Genomic DNA, 24,070 nt, shown 5'->3' with positions numbered 1-24,070 from the left:
AGCAAAATTTAATAAGCTAATAAATAAGAAATATATGAATAACAACATATAATTTCTTGAATAATATATTTTATTGTATTTAATCTATTTAATATCATATTCTTGCTGGTATAGTCTTAGACTGATAAAAACCGCACCTCTCACACATCCTCATCCTCAGAAGCACATTGCCAACCAAAATGCATAAGCAACAATATAGTCCTTCACAGTCAGTTACACAAAGAAAGAGTATCAAAGCAGTAACTTCATCAACCGTGCATCTGGTTCTCTTCCCTCCTCTCCTCCTTCTTTACCTTTTCCCCTCTCTCAGCCACTGGCTTGATTGGTTCCAGCATCAGCATGGGTGCTGAGGATAGCTCAGTTGGTCAAAGTGTCAGCCTCAGGCACTAAAAATAGCTTGGTTGATTTGAGCATCAACGTTAGCTAGGGGTTGCAGGGTGAATCCCAGTCAGAGTGTATGTGGGAGTCTATCTCCCCTACTCTCCATATATATATTTCTTAAATACAAATTTTTTGACCTTGGCACTTTTCAAAAATGCCAAAATCCTACTCTTTTGATCTTGTCCAGAGATTTTTAATTGAGCAGCCTGATAGAAACACACCTAGTCACCTCCCTCCTACCCCCACACTAACCATCACAAATATCAGCAACCTTGTAGCTGACTAAAACTTTCCAAACATCACTGGGAAGGTCAATTGCCTGTTTAGGAAACAGAATACCAAGTGATGGAAAAAAAAAAAAAACATTGTGTTTCAGTTGATTAGGTAATATAAGCTACTTGCTAATAATAAATCAGTTCTATAATTTCCTTCTTGTCTTCTAAGTCGTTCTATGCTCTTTTGATTCATAAAATATTTTTAAAGCTTACTTAAGTTTCTTTGCCATCATATCATGAAGATGAAATGGAAAGGGTAAGACTCCTCGACTGCTAGACAAACACCAGCACTACCGCTACATTGCTATTTCAAAGAGGTATGCATTTTAAATTGTTCTGCTTTTTCAAAACCCCAATCTACCTCATATGGGACAACCATTACACTGGGGAACAATTTTTTTTCTGTTGCATGAGGTTTTAGAACTGTTTCTATATATATCTGCATTGCTGATTCCAAATCTGAAATCCGTTTTTTGGCGCATGCTCTAGTTTTTATACAATTTTAATTTCTTTTTGTTACAGTTAATGACATGCATTGGTTTTTAAATTGGAGTTAAAGGGCAACGACTCTTGGGTTGCACATAACCACAAGGCAATTAATGTTTTACAAACATCACTTTACATAATTGTAGTTGTTTTTAAATGTGAAAAATTATTATCTGATAAAAACACCCTCTTATTTTGTTTTAAGATTGAATCATGGCTTCTTTGAGTAGGCATAAATGTAAGAATAGTCCTGACACCTTCTGTTATATATGTGGCTGTTACACACTTCAACGTCAAAGGCACAATATTTCATCATTTGTGACACGTACATATATTGCCTATTTTCAAGTTCCCCTTGGCAATCAAGATAAGAATTGGACTCCTCATATTGTATGTCATAATTGTGAGGAAATGCTTTGTGACTGGACAAAAGGAAAACACAAAGGAATGCCTTTTGGTATTCCCATGGTTTGGCGTGAACTTAAGGACCACAGCAGTGACTGTTATTTCTGTCTGATCGATACAAAGGGCATCGGCAAGAAGACACAGCATATGATCGCATATCCTAATATTCCTTCATCAATACTACCTATCCCACACTCTGAGACACTTCCGGTTCCAGTTTTCAATGGTTTTATTTCTTCTAAGGATGAAGAAAGTGAACAGGGTGATCAAGTGTATTTTGATAAGATGCATAAGGAAATGGTTGTAGAATCTGAAGGGTCTTCTTATGATGTCAAGCAGTCATTAACCCCTCAGCAGTTTAGCCAACCCAAACTGAATGACTCAGTAAGAGATTTGGGCCTATCAAAGAAAGCAGCTGAGTTATTAGCCTCTTTTCTATAAGAAAAGAATGTACTTCACCGGTCAGCTAAGGTATCCCATTTCAGGAAGCGTGAACAAATTTTTGTGGACATTTTTCCGAAGACAAACACTTTGTTTACTGTCATGATATCAGTAGTCTTCTCAGCCAGCTAGGTGTTACCACTTACAGTCCAACAGAATGGCAAGCTATTTCTTGACAGCTCTAAATGGAGTCTGAAATGTGTTCTCCTACACAATGATAATGTTTCTGCAGCGATTCCAATTGGTTATTCAACTCATTTGCGAGATTATAATGACATAAAAATTGCCCTCAACTTTAAGAAGTATGAAATAACTGGATCATTTTTGTGGATCTTAAAATGGTAAATTTCCTGCTAGGACAACAGAGAGGTATCAAGAAATATTCTTGTTTTCTGTGTTTGTGGGACAGCCAAGCTCAGGAGGAACACTGGACACAGAAGGAGTGGCCAAAACGTGAAGCTCTGGAAGTGGGGATGCAAAATATTGTGAATGAACCTGTAGTTAATTGAGACAGGATCATTTTTCCACCACTTCACATCAAACTTGGCTTAATGAAGCAGTTTGTTCAGGCTTTGAATAGAGAAAGTGAATGCTTTCAACATATTATTTCTGCTTTCTTGCCTTGTCTTTCAAGAAGATAAAAGCAGGTGTATTCGATGGACCTCAAATTCGAACCCTCATATGTGATAAAGAATTTGCCAGGAAGATGAATAAGGAGGAGAAGCAGCATGGCAGTCTTTTGTGGCAATTACGAAGAACTTCCCTGGCAACAAAAAAGCAGAAAACTATGAATTTCTGGTTCAAAGGATGCGGTTGGCTTTCTGCGACATTGGATGTAACATAAGCATTAAGATTCACTTCCTAAACAGTCACCTTGATAAGTTTCCCGAAAATCTTGTAGCTGTTAGTGATGAGCAGACTCCTGCTGAAGCATCAAACAAGATTGTCCTCAACAAGTACACAAATGCAAGAGCTAGAAATGCAAATTTTCACCTGAATAGAATTTAAATAAGTTTTGTGCAAATTTTATGATTAAAATAAGTGTTTTAATATGTTCTATTTTGAAAATGTAGACAAATTCTGATGCAATCATACCTTTTAGTGTATTAGTGTATTTACTGTATTATATATATATATAAATTCTTATATTTTCACAAAGATATTGCCCAAGAAGTCATTCTATTTCATAATGTTAAACTAAATGTTGAAAATTTTACAATAAGATGAAAACCTAAAATCTTGAATTGCAAAAAAAAACTGTAGCTTACAGAGAAAAACTAATGTCAGATTTGAGATCAGCACACTCGAATTAGGTAAGAACAAGTGTTTTTGTGGATGCAACAAAAATTTTGTTCCCCAGTGTTATTAACACTTTATTTTATATTCTTCTTGATGCTTTTCTGTAAATATTTTAAGGCAATAGAATCATCATATTGCACATACTGTTCTATGATTTTTTTATTCCTTTTAGCTATATCAATATATCTCAGGTAGTTTTTCATTTCAGTACCAATATGTAGATTTACCACATTTTTTTAGTGGTTGCATAATTCTACTTTCTTTTCCTAGCAGCCACTTGGAACATCTAGAAGTGCATAGGAAAAGAAAAGAATGTTTTATATATATAATATTTATATTTTTATATATTTATAATATATATTTACATTATATAAATATATAATACATAAATATAACAATATGTAATAATATGTATATTTTAAATTATAGATATTAAATAAATATATATTGTATTAACATAAATAATTTATATAAATATATATGTGTGTGTATAATTTTTATATACAGGGCACCCTCGGGTTATAACACAATTCCGTTCCTATGACAGTGATGTAACCTGAATTTTAGTGTAAGTTGAAACACATCCTACCCTGTCACTTATCTATCCTAACACAGTTGTAAAATTTTTTATAATCTAGAACAGAAAAATACAACTAAGCCACAGAAAAAAGAACATAAATATACTGTACTGTTTACTGTACTGCATATTCTTCCACCTCGTGCAACCAAACTAGTTTGACAACGTAGCCCATAAGTACAACATTAACAGCATAAGCCAAAATACTCACGTCTCAATTTTTTAAAGTTTTTATGGGCTTGAGTGTCGTAAATTCAAAACATCGTTATGTCAAGACTGTCATAACCTGAAGGCTTATTATATTTATACACACAAATGTAAAGTTAATTTTTTTTCCTCTGCTGCCATCAGCTAACATGAAGCATTTCAGGTGGATGCTTGCTCAATATTTGCAGAGGCCCAATGGATGAATATTACTACTAAATAAGCGAAGTGCTGAAATGGATATTTCTTTCTTTTTTTTCAAAGAAGTACAATGTTTCAAGAATTTTACATTTTGCTTAAGGGTAAGATGAGAAAATATTTAAGTAGGCATTAAAGGAAAGCAGAAAAACCTTCATAATAGCAAGGACCATACAAATTAGCCCCAGCCTTTTAGGCAAAGGTCAGAAGAATATAGTGTAAGCCCATCAGAAATAATGGTTGAAAATAAAAAGTGCACAGAAGTATAACAGAATACAGAAAGCTTCTAGTCTATGACTTGTAGCAGCTAAAATATGCCTGGCTGTAGAAGAAGCTGATGAAAAATTATCAGGAAAAAATATTTGAGCAGATAATGCATCCTTTCATGGCTGACTCTAATGCTGAAGAACAGACAAATCAATAACTCAGCCTTTAACGCTAAAAACGTAAAGCAGAGTTGGTAAATTTAGTAAATGCCATCCATCCACAAAGCCCATACCAGCCAATTTCCAACAGTCAACATTTCCTATCTTATTTTCTCTATAATATTTAGCTTTTTCCTTTAATTACACTTGATATTTGTAAAGTGAAAGCTGGCATTGTAATAATTGGATAGCTTTTTATCTATGTTGGCAGAAACAATATTTTCTCTTGTATTTGAAGAGCAATACAAAGGCAAAACTTCCTTTTTTCATAGACTCAATGCCAAAACTATCCTCTGAGTCACACAGTTTCTTTAAATCATGTTGTTCTAAAACTTGAGATGTGTTATCTTAAAGCTGCTGCCAGGATCACACTGTTCCTCAGCTAGTACCAAAAAACTACCAGTGTCAAGGCATCAAAATGTATCTAACTCTCCAAAATATTCTCTTTCCCTTTTTCTTTTCTTCTCTACTTAATGCTGACATTCCCAGTTTTTTGCTTTCTTTGCCTCTTTATGCTTTTCTTTCTCTTCTTCCGTCTTTCTGTCCTTACCACTTTCTGCATCTTTCTCCCAGCACCCTCTCCCTCTCATATGCAGAATGCAAGAAGAGAGAGCAAAGTAATGACAATCATTTAAAATCAGAGATTCAAGAGAAATTTGGTGGTCTTGATACAAGGAAGTTCTCCTCCTAGTCATATTTTTTTCTAGAGAAATACTTATAGGTTGAGCTTCAGAAACTCAGCACCATATCTTCAGCTCAAAAGAAAAGTAATCAATTTCTTAATAGAAAACAATTTTTTACTATCAAAGATTTAAATATTTATAAAATATTTTAATTATTGGAGATAGGTTTGTTTATTAATACTGATCAAGTATAAAAGCATTCTCAAATATTTCATCATTAAATAAGTAATTAGAATTGCATTAAAGATCTTGGAAAAGTATGCTCTTTAATATGTACTAGTGACATTATGGGTTGACTTAAGTGGACAAAATTCAAATACATAACTGCAAACTTTTGTATAAAATGTAAGTTGACAAAGTTCTGACTCCCTTAAGTTACTCTCAGTATTTTAAATACCAGAGACATTTCTTAAAGTTTTAAAATTCACTTTGCAAGCAAAATAGATAACTGTACAAGTACACAGCTACCAAAATTGACATTTATGTACTCAAAATACCTGTTTTGAAAAGACAATTACCTGTTTTCAGTCATAACTTAGGTGTAAATCTCTAAAATTTTAGCTGACAGGTTTTACTATGTAATAAAACATATCAAATTTAAATTGACAAGTGGATTTCATTTTTGGAGGGTTTTTCCTCACACCTTTTTCCATTATAATACAAGTACTACTTAGCCATATGATTTTCTGCAAAACTTAACCAAAAATGTAAAACATAATGCATGTCTCAACATCTTAACACTTACATGGAAGGCTCTGGGGAGAGGGGAGAGAAATCTTGCTAAAATCAGGAAAGAGCTCTATCTTTAGATGAAGAGGCTGCCAGTTTTCATCTATTCTCGTTCTTCAGGTACTTGCGTGTCGGCCTTCTAAACTTTGAATAAGGACAGCTATCCCACCTCTTGTTCCATCTCTGAAATTCTTCCCTTGCTCAATTTGTAGATTTAGAATACCACATTGTCTAGCTACTTTTATTCTAAACAGATCATCTGAACACAGAGAGGTATCAGTCCATGAACTAGCCCAATCCATTTGCAACTTACTTTTTAATAGCGAGCTGGAGAGATGTAAAATGCAATCATCCCATTAAGTATGTACATGGACCATTTGTTTAATCAAACTGGAAATTGTAGGACAAGGTATTATGTTAACTTATTTTAAGACACAATTGATAATGAAAATAAATACTGATGCAAAGAATATAAGTAGTAAAGTGCTTTTATTGTGGGCGATGGCTCCAGTTGGTGAATAGTGAGAGGTTAAAATATAGTTCACTGAAATTGTATGTGTGTGTACAATTAATATATACCATTACCCTAGTCATTAACATGGGCATTAAACAAATAGAATTGATACTCTAGTCTAGCTGCCACAAAACTTAATTTTGTGCCATATGCTTAGATTTTTTTAAAAAGGCATAAGACAATTTTTACAAAATTTCAATTATTTAACTTATCTAGCAATATATATTTACAATCTTAATTGCTCATACAATTGCCTCAACATTAAATAGAAAATGATATTTATTATCAAATGTCGTATAACAAAAGAAAAGGCTTTGCTGTTATTAAAAATGGACCACTAGTGCCCTCTTCTGATATGAAAAATGAAGAACAGTTCTCAGGACTGGAAAAGACACTCTACACTAATCCCCTAAACAACTGTTTCAAGTCAGATTTAACCAATTCTTTTCTGATTAAATAATGCATCCCTCATTTTTCTTCTATGCTGTTGAATATTTTCATGTTTAACTATTGTGAGTTAACTTCCTAAAAAACAATACAAAGTCAGAGAATCCTGATAATCCTATTATCAAGTGCTTTATTCAAATTAAACTTTAAAAAATGTTCAGAAAAAAATCACCTTTTTAAAACTACGTAAAGCTTTATTGTCATTGGTTTTACAGTTGATAGCATGAAAGCTAGTAAACCTGAATCTCTACCTGCCTTAATCACATCAATGTCATGTTGCCTCACTTTTCACCAAATTCAACCTGATACTCACAGACACATTCATTCATTACACTAATATCTGACAGAACATAAAGGGCAAAAGGCAACATGATAGATTAAAAAGATTTTCTGATACAATATTAATAAAGCATCAACACCTTTTTCTAGACTGCCTTTAAAATATATTTTTGAAGAAAAAATGAATTTATTGCATAGACATAGTAAATGAGAATTTGGGTCAGATATCTAATATCAGGATGTCATACATATCACACCAAGTGTGAGTATGCTAGGAAACTTGAAATCTCATTTGCTTTTTGTGCAATTATTTTGAAAATTTGAGATTGAGAGGTAATATAGAAATCACAATGTAACCAGATACAATAAGCCAAAAGCATTCAATTAAAAATTTTGTTTCCATGGAACTAAAACTTTGATAATATCTCTTTTTCCCCCCAAAGAATATTGTATAAAAATGTAACAAAACAATCATTTTCAGAAGTCAAATATTAAAATAAATGATATTGTATTCTTAAATTATAATAGTTTTTTTTTTATTTTGGGCATATTACAGTAAACCTATGAAACCATCCATTATTACAAATGACCACAAAATTAACAGTAACATGTAGTAACATTCAAATGTCAAAATAAGAATATCTAACATTTAGAACATATTGCATAAAAATCTGAATGTATTCAAAGGTGCCCCACATATGGCTGTTGGTAATGATAATAAAATGAGGGCTATAATTAAATGCAGTCAAAGAGTTAAAGCTAGAAATCAAATACATTTTAGTTTTTATATTTAAGTTTTATATTTAAGTTTATATTTAAGATTAACCTTAGAAAAAAATTTAGATTCAACCAGAAATGTCATGATGAACCATGAAATAAGCTTTCTAAATGTTTCTGTAATTTATTCAACTCATATTTTACTCCTAAAGTACCTTTATTTTAGGTAATTATTATTCATATTTTATTTTATAGTAATTTTGCTTTCAGAAAAATATTACTGTATTTTTCTCAGTCTTTCCTGTTGCTCACTTCAGAGTTGGGTTTCTTTTCCCCTGATAGAGTTTAACTTTCACACGTTAAAAATAATAACCAGTTCAATTTGGTATTGCAGAAGAACTGAATATATCAGGAATAACTGAATTTAATGGTCATGTGCTTCAATGCTATATCTCAAATGAAAAGTGCTAGTTATGAAAGTATGGAAGACCAGGAGGCAGCAAAGGGATAATTTCTGAATGGGTATGTTATTATCTATAAAATTAGTGACTCTTATAACTCATCCTTTTGACTAAGAGTTACAGTAAGGTTATGATTGCTGACTTTGCTAGTTATTGTCCTTTCCTGGGAATCTCCAAGAGAATCATTTATATCTACTAAAAATCTGTGGTATGATCCAGATGTTTCCATTACACTTTTTCTCTTCAGATTCTCAAAAATAGACAAAGAAGACTCTCTATACTCATAATAAATCAAATGAGAAAGCAATTTAAATTATAATCCTTTTTTAAGAATAAATAGTGATTGCATCATATCACAGGAAAACTAAAATGTATTTGATTTCTAGCTTTAACTCTTTGACTGCATTTAATTATAGCCCTCATTTTATTATCATTACCAACAGCCATATGTGGGGCACCTTTGAATACATTCTCTCTGACACTTAGAGGGCAATTCCCTCTGAATGCAAACTACACACAGTACAGCTGCAGACTGCTGCTGGTGTGCAGAAAGTATAGGCATGCAATTGTTGCTACATTGAATTGCATTAATAAATACCTACCTCAAAAAAGAGGTGAGTAGTAAGGATTTAAGGCATATGTACTTTGTATTCAGAAATCTCTGAAATGCTTCTTGCAATTTAGAAGGAAAAATATCCTTAACATTTAAATCATAAATGAAAGAATAATGTGTATAATTAAAATATTGCTATTATAAGAAAAAGGACTCCCAAAGAGAGAGCAGATGTAATCTATGCAGATGGAGGAAATCATCTGTATAAAGACTGAAAATTCAGCCTTAAATTCTAATTTTTAATCCATATGTGCTATTTATTCAAAGGTTTAAAATATTTTGAAAAATAACTAGTCTTCCCCATTTATGTGAATATGTATAGCATTGTACATATCATAGTTCTCTGTAGTTTCTTTTATCTATTCTCCAAACTATATTCTAGTTTGGTAGATTGTTGTATTAATTATGAGAATCATAAAATTATGTTCAAACAAAAAATTTAAGAGAGAAAAAGATGTTACAAAAATTAGCAAATACAGCTGATATACCTGATATACCTGTTAATGATGAATTCCAACTATAAGTAAGGATTCTTTTTCCACAGTAGATTGTGGGAGTTCATAATAACTATAGGTATGATCAAGGCTTATTTCAAAGCTTTGAAATGTCAAATAAGTGATTTTATTCTCTTTTATTTTTAAACTATTTGCAAAGACAACACAAAATTATATAATGTTACATTTATTTTAACGTACACTTCTTCTTCATAAGGTTACTTGTCTAAACATTTCACTAACATTGAGCAATTTTAAACTGAGAAAAAGAACAAAGTTACAAGTGTGACAATTTATCAGGAATAGAGTAAGTGACAGCTGTAACTAGAATCAGAATTATTAGATTATTTTCATAGTTCCAGGAAAAGTATAATTCACAAAAATACACTTGAATTCTTTTAGGAAGATAACAAGAGGAATTATTTTCTTAATACAGGATGTTTTTTTTAAATTAAACTTTGATATCTACATTAGATTTTTTTAAGTATAGAACTGTGCCTCTTTGTTCAAAAATACAATTTTTTAATTGGTTCATTGTTTTGAGGGAAAATTGAGGATGTCCCAAAGATTTTTCTCAATCCATGAAATCTCTGTAAATTTATGATTTTTTAAAGCTACCTTTTGGTAGATTGATATTTCTTTCTCTCATTATTCTAAAGAAACTATATATGCTTCTAATTTTGATATATAAAATTGGCTGTATCTCAGTGTTTCTCATAATTTAATTTCTAAGCTTATGTATGCTTACCAAATCCTAATATCTAAACCTTTCCTTCTTAAAAAAAAAAAAATGCCTGTGCCTGACCTATAGTGGCACAGTGGATAAAGTGTCAACCTGGAATGCTGAGATTGCGGGTTTGAAAGCCTGGGCCTGTCTGGTCAAGGCACATATGGTAGTTGATGCTTCCTGCTCCTCCTCTCTATATATCTCTCTCTCTCTCTCCTCTCTCTGAAAGTGAATAGTTAAGTCTAAAGAGTATATATATATATATATATATATATATATATATATATATAATATTTTAAGAAACAAAACAAAAAAAATAACAAAATGACTGAAATAGTACTCCTCTAAGAATTCTTGACTATTCAAGAGGATTTATCCTTAAATCTAATTTAACAATCCATACCTAATCTAGTACCAGAAATAGACAATCCACTTGATGTTAATATATATGTGATCTATACTTTCTGTGTGGTATCTTTCATTATTTCTATCAGTAATTTAATGTAATTTAATTTCTTTTTTAATTTAATCCATTTGAATTCCATTTCTTTGACTTAAAAAAAATAGCTTCCAGAGAAACCCCTGTAAAGGATGTACATATTTAGACACTTATTGGATGATAATGATGAAAAGTATTATTTTCAAATGTATTCCTAAAAGAACGGGAATGTCAATTTGGGAATTGGACTGAATCCTAATAGTGTTCTATTTCATATTTTGTAATTTTTAATTTTTTTTACATTTCTTAATCTTCCTTTGGAAAAAATAATTTGATAGCTACCTAATATCATTTTAACTTTTATAAATTTTACATACCGCAAGAAACATATTTTTTAAGTTTTTCAATATTTGAATATTCATTATAAGCAGAATCATAACTCTCTAAAGAGTATAAAGAAAGAAATTGAATGATAGCCTTACCCTCACTGTGATTACATTCACTTTGAAAGCAAAACAAATTTTTTGAGAGAGAGGCAGGGAGAGAGAAAGCCAAGAACATTGAGCTACTGCTATTGTATATGCCCTGACCAGGGAACGGAAACTGCAAACTGCCCTTCAGGGTGATGCTCCAACCAACCGAGCTATCTGGCCAGGGCTTAAAACAATTTTAATATATAGCATACTCTGTAAATTACAGAAATTCTTATAGATTATTTTAAATTAAAACAATGCCTTCAGGCCCTAACCAGTTGGCTCAGCGGTAGAGCATCAGCCTGGCATGTGGAAGTCCCGGGTTTGGTTCCCGGCCAGGGCACACAGGAGAAGCGTCCATCTGCTTCTCCACCCTTCCCCCTCTCCTTCCTCTCTGTCTCTGTCTTCCCCTCCCACAGTCAAGGCTCCACTGGAGAAAAGTTGGCCCAGACACTGGCTCCGGCTGCAATGTCGCAACCACCCAGATGGGCAGAGCATCGCCCCCTGGTGGGCATGTCGGGTGGATCCTGGCCGGGCGCATGCGGAAGTCTGTCTGACTGCCTCCCCGTTTCCAACTTAAGAAAAATACAAAAAACAAACAAACAAACAAAAAAAACCACCCCAAAACAAAAAAACAAACTATGCTTTCAGTATTACAGTATATTTACTAGGACAAACATAAAATTTACTTTATCCATTAACTGATAAAATTTTGTTTCCCTAATATTTCAAAGGAGAAAGAAAACAAATGAGTTATAAATACATAGATCAAGCAAATAGACACATGATAGAAATGCAAACAAATATAAAAATTTGAACTGTGTTACATTATTGATTTTGTTTAAATGGAAAAATATTTTTAATATAGTAATATCCACATTTATGATATACTTAATTCATTCTCCAGTTTGCAAAAGAGAAAGAAAAGGAGTTCTATAGTATCTGGACAAAAATATTAGGGATTTGACACCAACGAATCAAATCTTTAATCCTGAACTATAATTAGAGTCAGGAACTATCAAAGTAGTCTACTCATAGAACTCAAAAAATGACCATATTTAAACTCAGTAAATGACCACATAAAAAAGTAAATGAATAAAAAATAAACTATATCAATCTATGGAATAGAGCACAATCAGAAATTGAAAAATTAAAGCAAAATGTTACTTGAAAATACTTATTAGTAAAATCTTTATGTGACCATTCAAGCAGTGTTTTTTGTTTTGGGTTTTTTTTTACAGGGACAGAGAGAGAGAGTCAGAGAGAGGGATAGATAGGGACAGACAGGAACAGAGAGAGATGAGAAGCATCAATCAGTTTTTCGTTACGACACCTTAGTTGTTTATTGATTGCTTTCTCATATGTGCCTTGATGGCGGGCCTTCAGCAGACCGAGTAACCCATTGCTCAAGCCAGCTCCCTTGGGTCCAAGCTGGTGAGCTTTTTTTTTTTCTTGCTCAAGCCAGATGAGCCTGTGCTCAAGCTGGCGATCTCGAGGTCTCGAACCTGGGTCCTCTGCAACCCAGTCCGACGATCTATCCACTGCGCCACCGCCTGGTCAGGCTAAGCAGTGGTTTTATAAATGTAAGCATTCTGTACACAAAAGCTGTTGGTAACAGAAATTAATGTTTTATCATCATCACATTCACATGAAAGTTCTTAATTTTATCTATGTATAAGCAATGTCTTTCTAAATGGATTTTGAATAAACTCAGAAATGACATCACAAAACAATTAGCCAAGTTCATTAAGAACATTCATTCCAAGCACATCAAGGCCTGAAAAAGTATGACAGCTTTTCAACAGCAGCTCATCTTCTTAAAATGGATTGTTTTCTTGAATTTTCTCTGTCGGAACTTGTACAGATGAATGCATGTAGTTGTTCGTTCCTAGCATTTGCATGAATGTGGATGTGCTTGTGAGTGGCCACTATGTGTGAAGTCTAAAGGGACTGCTTGCTCCATGTTAATGAGAAACCAAGCAATTCCTCTAGCAGCATCTGGCATAAGTGTGAATTACATAATTTAAAGCTATCTTACATGCCTGGTTTCAAATTTTAGTCTTCTTTCTTTAAAAGCACTTTAATCACTACAATATTCAAAGGGAAGAAGTGTTTTCCCTCATGTCTCATAGCAGTTGTGGAATGGGAATACCACAGCCCACGTATGTATTCTGATGGCACAGAATGAACATCACAAGCTACCAGTTCTGCTTTCAGGAAAACTTGAAAAGGCAGACATCCTACAGCCAAGTGCGTCCCAATCTAACTGGTCTGCAATCTGTAGGCAAAATGATCAGTCAACCCAATTTGCTGTAATGTTGAATCCTTTGAAGATGAAAGCCCACCTTGTCTCATCAGATTCAGAATCTTTTGTTTCTTACACTATTCTTTGTAAAAATTATAATGTAGATTCTTCAGCAAAACTTTAAGAATGGGTGCCAGCAATTTTTATACAAAACCAAAAATGATCATGTAAAATAAAAATTGTTTTTGTCTGAATTAAATAAAGGTAACTGACAGGATATTTTAATGATACCACTAAGCTAAACTCGCTTCCAGCCTTAATTTTGATAATTCTGTGATTTTTAAATGAGATGCATATATAAGTGAGCACCATAACACTGAAGACACATTTTAAGAGAAAATCAAGTTTGTAATTAACTTTTAAAGATAAATGATTTAAACTGTTTTTAATATGTACCACAAGTCTTAAGAGAAATGACTTCAATTTTTTTTAAAAATCATCTATTTTTGGTTATGATATTACAGAAATGCTAAGTAATGGATTAAAAATAGCATTAAGTTGGATATATCAAATTTCTTAAATGTATACTATTATACATTCCATATCAAATTGATATGCAAACTAGAAAACATAGGACATGCCTAAGAATTAGGATTGCTCATTTGAAGAGTACATTATTTTAACAGAATTATGGTAGCATGCAGACCTGAAGAACTTTGGAAATAAGGTGTTTAATCTCAAAGCACAAAAACATACAAATTAACAGCAATATAATTTATATGGGTAACTTAAGTAAATCCATATTTTACAGAGAAAGAATGATTTACAATACAATTTTTTCTAATTAAAATTACACAAAATTTTAAATGGAGATTAAAATGATCACAATTACATTAAAATGTTTTGAGGATGAAATTTTTATAACTCAAGTTTCTTTAAGAATTTTACTACTTGAGCATTCTATCCGTGTGTAGTATCTGCTTTACTTTTAAACAAGCTTTGAAATGAAACTTCTCTTTTTTGTTATTGTTGTTTGTTTATTTTGTTCATAAATTCAATTAAAGATAATGAAACCTCTCTGTGTTTATTAAAAGAAGGTAAGAAAAGAAACATAAATGTTTTCTCTTCCTGAAAATAATAATTAGCTGCTAACTGGCAATACTGTCTCAGCTGTCAACAGTCCTAAAATCAAAATCTCTGGTTTGATCACCTTAATACGACATGCAAAGTCCTCTTTAACAATCCAGAACTAGTACTAACATAGATAAAGAGTTAACATAGCACCAAGCAATTTTACTATCCAGGAATAATGTAAGGATATAAGAAACTTAGAGAAATTAGAAATTTTCTGAAAATCTGCAATGAGCAGAGCAATCAAGTCATCCTAAGTTACATATAAGGATTGTATTGAAATGTTTAATTTTTCCAAAAAATTAATTCTCTTGCTAAAACTAAAGTGGTCCTTTAATACACTTATTTGTATTTGCAATATGAGATAAATTCCCAAAGATATGGAATTTACTATACCATTAAAACAACAGATGGAAAAGATCAAATATTGCAATACTATTGATAAATCTAAGTGTGTTGAGATGTTCTTAGTTGAGAAAGGCCAGTCCATCCATTCAGTTAGATCTTGTTCCGTCATCGTAGGCTGGAACTCAAAACATTGAAACTAAGATCTTATTGATGCCACCTCTTTTAAAATAATAGCATATTATCTAAAATAACTCTTTAAAAATAAGAACTGTTCTTCCTAGTTTTCCTTTTGATTCATATTCAAAAGAAAAAGGTATCAGGATAAATATGTTCAAATTTAACCAACTTTGCTTCCCATTTTAGCAGCCAAAAGTAACTATAACTCACCTTCTCTTTTGACCTGCTTCACTTTTCACAATAGGTTTTTGTTTTGTTTTGTATTCATTTTGGTTTTCTTTCTTAAAAGTAATTACGTTAGGCATATATGAAACAAAGAAAAGATGTTTTACAGGGAATAATTCCCAAGAAATCAATAATATAGTCAAAGATGTTTAGTGCTTTCAGTTCAAAAAATATGTATGTTTAAAAGAAATTTAAAATACTGAGTATTTACTTGATATTCTCTCTGCTGATTGTATTTCTTTTTAAATATGTGCATTTACAATTAATATATGAAATAATAAATATGTAAAATTACATGCAACAGATATAAGATTACCCATTTTAAAAAAGATAAAAGGATATATTTAAAACATGCATTTAGAATGGTCAAAATTCAAGATAACAAAGCTGCAGCAAGAAAATTAATTTTTTACTTCTAAAAGCAAAGCACATATGAGCTAAACTATAGTTCTACAATTATCTTAAAGGCAAATACATTTTGTTTTGTGACAATTGTTTTACTTTATTAGAAATGTTGGGAGCTAAACAGAAATATATTCTTTGCAATAATAAATATGATTCTTGCTGTTTTAAACAGTAAGTTTGAGAACTGCTTTAAAAATTGAATAGTCTTTCTTGTAATAATCTTAAAAATGCAAATCATGTCATTATTCCAGCAACAATTATTTCTATTTTATTTTGGTAATTTTTTTTCTTGAAAGCAGTTTCAAAAATATATTCATTTGTAATATCCTTATAAGGTCTTGGGATTTTTAAATGTGACATATTATTCAGCTTTGGGTCTTTGATGTGTGTTTTCCACTCAATCCATGCTCCAACAATTCTGTCATATAGAAAACTGAAAATTAAGTTATTCTCACCAGCAATACTCCCCCACAAAGAATCTATCAAACCATAGATATAAACCTCAGAACAATCCCTGCCAGGTTTCTCATGCAAATGCTGCAGAAAAACTTACAAGAGCACTTTAAGATGTTGAGAACCCTTCAATACAACCCAATATAATAACTTTTACTTGCTAATTTCTATGGGTCAGTTGCAAAGGAATAGACCTGTCAATCAGTTTCAGATGTAGCAGAATCTGTCTGTCTACAAACAGGGATACTTTGTTGTTGCCATAGAGACTAATCCTCCATTTTCCTTCTGTTGACAAAGCTAGTCACAGTCTAAACTACCTGATCACACTTTTAATAGGCAGCTGACTGGAGTACCATAAAATGCTCAAATCAAGTTTGCAACACTTGAGGCACACACTGTTGCATTTTTAAAAAATACTATAATTTAAACGTTGTAATATATTGAGTCCTGTTTCTTCTTTTACCTAGCCAGGCTATAAAGGAATAGTTAACTCTTGTTTTGCTTTGTTAAATGCCAAATTAAATATTAAATTCCAAGAAGCTGCACAAGAAGCAAATATGAATAAAATATATTTTATATGAGTTAGAATACTTCTCATTCTTTCTTCATAGCTTAATAAGGATAGATTTCTTTGGGGATTTTTTTACTTTGTCTTTCAAATATGTCTGTATGTCATCTGGCTGTTCAACGATCTTGGACATTAAAATGAAGACCTTGAGTCTTTGAAATGATTATCGGAAACATACATTTTTAAAAATCAAAGTTGATCAATGTGTCAATTTAATTAATTTTTTTCAGATTTGGATGTCAGGATAACCATAGTATACACTTTCTTTTCAATTAATCTGACCACTGTTTAGTAAGATTTACTGATACCAAAATATTAAACATTTTCTTTGAATAAAATATTTTAATTTTATACACTGTAAATAGTTCATCCTGAGTTTCTGGCCAATTGTAGCTTGATTCCCAAGTTACTTAACACAGTTGACTAAATTTCTATATCTTCCTTGACAATTGTAGCATGTTGCTTATAACTTTATTTCCTGTGAAGTACTAATTTCTTGAAATTTGTTATGTTATAAAGTTTCACTTAAGATTTTCAAAGGTTATTGAACTACAACAGCATGCTCTTTCAACATATTTGATGACAAGTTTGTAGTGACTCTTTCAATTAAGAAGGAAAATTGATGTGTATCATTAATTACGTCAATAGAAATCATAAATTATTACTGAGTGCTGCAATTAATTATTTTTAAGTCATGTGAAGAAAAATGACAGACACAAGATAAATCCATAATCTCTTCAGATGATAGGTGTGGGAGGAAAAATATAAAGAAGAGAGGATACTACAAATTAAAAGCAATTCATAAATAAATACCCATCTTATTATTTTCTATAGATCAGCATGAAAAATGATATTGGGACTACTTAAAACACCACCATTATACATCTTTGTTAGTCCAGTAACACTTGAGTTTCAAGAGTTGATTATTTATCCATTTTATTAATTCATATCACACTAGTGCCAAGTGCAATAAAAATTTTTAGTCCAGATACAACTTTTTTTTTCAGAATAACAGTGAGAAATGGTTAAGCATGTGTTTCATTTAGATGAACAAATACTTTTTAAAGCAGGTTTTGTCAACTGTTTAATTCAAAAACATATTTTCTGAAACACAAGCAACTTGAAATCTTTCAATTTTAAAAGTACTTTAATAAATAATAAATAGAAACTGCATTGCTAAATTTTCAGGGTTCTTGATTTAACTAAGTAATTTTTTACATTATATATACTTAATGAATTTCACTATAAATACCTTTGATTTCTTTACTTTTGCATTGTGAAATATCTTGCTTATATGACATTATATATTTCTCATCTTAGTCTATATTTGCCTATATTAGGAAGAAAAAGACAATATGCTAAGATGAAAATTGTAGCTATATCATACCAAAACAACTGTTGTTTTTAAATTTTTGTCAATTGTAAATTTTCAGTTAATTGTTGTTTAATCTTAATATTAAATTATCTAATTGGAAGTAGTTCCTAATATTCAATAATCACCTATATTCATTCACTCATTCATTTCTCTCTCTCTCTCTCTCTCACATACACACACACACACACTATTTTATACTTCCTATTTCATAATCTTGATTATCACCTGTAACATCTGACTCACAACTATATTATAGCTATAGCACCAACTTGTCTGCAAAGTTTTAGTCTCAATTTCCTACTTCCTCCTGAGCAAAACAATTTGTGTGCTCTACAAAGCTCTAAAAATAACATATGGATAGAAAAGACCTTATTATCTTGGCAAGTAATAGGCTCAAAACTTTGACTTATCAGACAGTTCCCTTTTTCTTATCTATGTCATCCAATCTTTGCCAAGTTTGGTTGCATCTTTCTTGTTTTTCCCCTTTACATCCAAAATCTCTATTCTTAACCACTCTATTATTTTCTAATCTCCAACTAACATATTTTTAAAGAGATGAAGCAGAAATAAAGAGAACAGTTATTGAGTAATATCTCTGTTCCTCAGTCTGGTGTTCCTATCTCCCCACATTCCTACATCTAGACACATTATTCTCCAATATGATTTCACTCACCCCTTTGCCTCCTCTAAGGACTGTGATATAGTAGAAATAATATGACAGGAAAGCTACATAAATGGAAAATTAGAGATGTTTATTAATTTTTTCATTAATGTAATCCTAGGCCTACAACATCAAAGTACTCAAAATCTAACTGTTTGGTAAAACTGAAAAGAGAGATTTGATTTGAATTCCAGACCATTAATCATTAATTATACTGTGAGTATATAGTATGGATATGTATTATTTTATATGTATATGTATATGTATATCTTTAAATGTTTTCTTTTTGCAGCAATTAACAATTCAAATGTAAAATTAAAATCACAATATTATTACTTTAGCAACAATAAATAAATAAGTGAACAAACAAAATAGGCATAAATCTAATAAAATATAACAAAATCTATAGGAGAAAAACTACAAAATGTTGATTAAAGAAAGCAAAAAAAAACTTAATAAATGGAAAGACAGTCCATGTTCATGGATATAAAGATAAGACAACACAATCCCAAGCAAAATCCCAGTGAGTTATTGTGTAGATATCTACAAACTAATTCTAAACTTTATATGGGAAATAAAAGACCTATATTAATCAACAAAATACTTGAGTTTCAAAGATCAAAGACTCTCTCTACCAATTTCCAGGCTTACTAAAAGCTACAATGATGCAGAAATACAGTATTGACAAAAAATAGACACAAAAAACAGAATAGAGGATCCAGAAAGAGACCTATACAAATATAGTTAACTAATCTTTGACAAAGAAACAAATGCAATTCAGTTAAATAGGCATTATATTTTCAAAAAATGGTACTGAAAAAATTTGAATGTTCAAATAGAATGAATAAATAAATAAACAAGCAAAACACAGGAAGAGCTTAAATTTTTCACAAAAAAATAATTCAAAATAGCCATAGAGCTATATTTAAGATGCAAATTATAAAATGTCTACAACATAGAAAAATATATGTAACCTTATTTCATAAACTTTTAACTGTAACAGCAAAAATGTAACCCATGAAAGAAAAAAATTATGTTTGATTTTATTATAATTCAAAACTATTGCCCTAGCCGGTTGGCTCAGTGGCAGAGTGTCAGCTTGGCATGTGGAATTCCTGGGTTTGATTCTTGATCAGGGCACACAGGAGAAGTGACCATCTGCTTTTCCACCCTTCCCCCTTCTTATTCTTTCACTTTCCCTCTTCCCCTCAAACAGCCATGGTTCAAGTGTGTTGACCTCAGAAGCTGAGGATAGTTCCATTGCTTCACCTCAGACATTAAAATAGATCAGTTGCTGAGAGATGGAGCAGTGGCCCCAGATGAGCAGAACATTGTCTTGTAGGGAGCTTACTGAGTTGATCCTGGTTGGGGCACATGCAGGAGTTTGTCTGTCTGCCTCCCTACCTCTCACTTAATTAAAACAATAATAAAAATAAAAAAATAAAAAACTTTTGCTCTGCAAAAGTCATTAAGAAAATAAAAAGACAAGCAAAACATAAAAAATTAGGAGACAATATTTTTAAAACATATAAAGTATTTAAAATCAAAATATAACAAAAATTCTTAAAACAAGAAAATAAACAGTTTTATTAAAAAAATGGGCACAATGCCCTGGCCATTTGGTGCAGTGGTAGAGCATTGGCCTGGCATGTGGATGTCCTGGGTTTGATTCCCAGTAGGGCACACAGGAGAAGCGACCATCTGCTTCTTAACCCCTCCCCTCTTCTTTCTCACTCGCTTTCCTTCCCACAGCCATGGCTCAATTGGTTCCAGCATATCAGTTCTGGGCACTGAGGATGGCTCCGTGGAAAATCTGCCTCAGGAGCTAGAAATAGCTTGGTTGCAAGCATGGATTCAAATGGGCAGAGCATCAGTCCCAGATGAGGGTCGCTGGGTAGATCCCGGTCAGGGCACATGTGGGAGTCTATCTCTCTATTCCCCATCCTTTCACTCTCAAAAGAAGAATGGGCTCAAGATTGAAACAGACACACATTTCACTAAAGAAGAAGAAATGCAGATGACAAATAAACGTATTAAAAATATGTTCAACATCATTTGTGATTAGGGTATTGAAAATTAAAACAGTAAAATTCTACAAATAGTGAGATAGTTAGAATGCCTAAAACTAAAATTTAAAAAATGTTTTTGACCATATCAATGGCTGCTGAGGAGCAACAGACACTCTAATTGATTGCTGGTGAGAATGCATAATAGTAATCCACTTTGTAAGACAGTTTAGAACTTTCTTACAAAGCTAAAAAGGCTCACTATAGAATCTAACAATCATAATCTTAAATATTTGCCCAACTGATTTGAAAATTTACATCTACCAAAACTTTGCACAGAAACATTGATAGCAACTTTATTTAATAATGCCAAAAACTAGAATAAACAAAGATAACCTTCAATAGGTGAATTCATAAACAAACTATGGTTCATTAATACAGTGGTATATTATTTATTGATAAAAAGAAATAAGCTATCGGCCCTGGCCGGTTGGCTCAGTGGTCGAGCGTCCACCTGGCATGCGGGGTACCCGGGTTTGATTCCCGGCCAGGGCACATAGGAGAAGCGCCCATTTGCTTCTCCACCCCCCCTCCTTCCTCTCTGTCTCTCCCTTCCCCTCCCGCAGCCAAGGCTCCATTGGAGCAAAGATGGCCCGGGCGCTGGGGATGGCTCCTTGGCCTCTGCCCCAGGTGCTAGAGTGGCTCTGGTCAGGGCAGAGCGATGCCCGGAGGGGCAGAGCATCACCCCCTGGTGGGCAGAGCATCGCCCCTGGTGGGCGTGCCGGGTGGATCCTGGTCGGGCGCATGCGGGAGTCTGTCTGACTGTCTCTCCCCGTTTCCAGCTTCAGAAAAATACAAAAAAAAAAAAAGAAATAAGCTATCAAACCACAAAAAAAATGGATCTTAGATGGATTTAAAACACATATTGCTAAATAGATAAAGCTAATCTGATTCTAATTATATGAAATTCTGGACTAGCAAAACTATAGAATTAGTAAAAATAAATCAATGATATTAGATTTTGAGGAGGAGAGAAATAAATAGAGGTGAAACACAGTGGATTTTTAAACAGTGATTCTTGTATGATACAAAATGGTGACCATATGACACTACACAGGGTAAGGCAAAAGTAGATTTACAGTGTTCATATAGAAAATAATACATTAATTATAAACAATAATAAAAGAATAAACTCTGTTTTCTATACTCACAACAATAAACTTTTGACCACTCTTGTTTATTTATCAAAACTCACAGAATGTCGCCTGACCAGGCAGTGGCACAGTGGATAGAGCATCAGACTGGGATGCCAAGGACCCAGGTTTGAGACCCCAAGGTCACCAGCTTGAGCGTGGGCTCATCTGGTTTGAGCAAAAGTTCACCAGCTTGGACCCAAGGTCGCTGGCTTGAGCAAGGGGTTACTCGGTCTGCTGAAGGCCCGCAGTCAAAGCACATATGAGAAAGCAATCAATAAACAACTAAGGTATAGCAATGCGCAACAAAAAACTAATGATTGATGCTTCTCATCTCTCCATTCCTGTCTGTCTGTCCCTGTCTATCCCTCTCTCTGACTCTCTCTCTGTCTCTGTAAAAAACAAACAAACAAAAAACTCACAGAATGTATAATACAAAGAACTAAGCCTAATGTATGCAATTATTTAAAATTGTTTAAGAGATCAGGGGATGGAATGCAGAATAAACAAAAAGATCTAACTGTATTACAAATGTGTACAACCTCATTTTGGAAATGAGTAGCATCTATAACACTAAAGGTGAAAGAAACTATCCATCAGCATTAGACTCTAGTTGATAAGGTTATTTCTCAAGGTGCTATGTGTTAACAATTTTGATATCTCAATACACATATGCTGGAACTGAACAAATAAATGGAAGGTGGATGGGGGAAGCTAGACTTCTTACTATAGTAGTGGGAAATAACAGATAAACAGGGTAAGACACTAAAATGAACCATGTAGTAATAGAGTTTCAGACATCAATATGAACTCACATTCAACTAAATACAAATATAGATGGCTACACATAGAAATATTGATAGATATGTGTATATATGGTTAGCACACACACGTATTTCTTTGCTTTGTCAACTAAAAGGAACTAGAAGCAAAAAGACCTCATTAATGAGGAGCATACCTACTACCCAGATCTTAGTTACTAATATTCCTTCAATAAAAGGAACCAGGAATTCTAGGAGAAACAGTTATTTCTAGGATCGGGGCAAGAAATGCACAAAATAAACTTTCGGCCTCCAATGATCAAACTGAGACAATTTGAGCACACTAGTAAATAAATGAATATTGCATTATAACACAAAGTATAAAATAAATATACTCATATAAATAAATGATTCAAAAAATAATAGGAAAAATAGATAAATCTGTAATGCAGAAGAAATCCACACAATTTATATAGATACTTCACCTTCAAAAATGTGAAGCATAAATCTACACTTCTTAAGTGTGGTCTGTGCACAGTAAATTCTTTCTTAAAAAAGTACAGTAAGGCCCTGGTCAGTTGGCTTAGTTGTAGAGCATCAGCCCAGCATGTGGATGTCCCAGCTTTGATTCCCAGATAGGGCACACAGGAGAAGTGACCATCAGCTTCTCTCCTCCTTCCCCCCATCTCTCTCTCTCTCTCTTTCCCTCCCATGGTCATGGCTCAAATGGTTCAAGCAAAGTTGTCCCTGGGTGCTGAGGATGGCTCCATGGCTTCACCTCAGGCACTAAAATAGCTTGGTTGCTGAGCAACAGAGGAGCAGCCGCAGGGGCAGAGCATCACCTGGCAGGGGATGGCAGGGTGTATCCTGGGGCACATGCAGGAGTCCGTCTCTGCCTCCCTGCCTCTCACTTAACTAAAAAAAAAGTACAGTAACAGAGAAAATAGTCATTTTACTGTGTAGAATTCTCATACAATGTTAGCCAGGTAAGTGAAGTTAATTTTAATAACAACTCAGGTTAATATTGTGTACTTTTATATAATGTGATTAAAATTGGCACTTTACCTCTTTGATCTGCCTCCCCAAAGTGCACAACACCAGTCTGATCATGAGGAAAACATCACACAATTTTCAGTTAGGGACATTCTACAAAATACCTAACCAGTCCTCATTAAAGCTATCAAAGTGATCAAAAAATAGGAGTCTGAGAAGCTGTCAGCCAAAAGAAAGGCAATATGGGGACTAAACACTATAG

This window comes from Saccopteryx bilineata, chromosome 4 (genome assembly GCF_036850765.1).
Source record: "Saccopteryx bilineata isolate mSacBil1 chromosome 4, mSacBil1_pri_phased_curated, whole genome shotgun sequence".
Lineage (NCBI taxonomy): Eukaryota > Metazoa > Chordata > Mammalia > Chiroptera > Emballonuridae > Saccopteryx > Saccopteryx bilineata.
Note: the sequence above shows the minus strand (reverse complement) of the source record.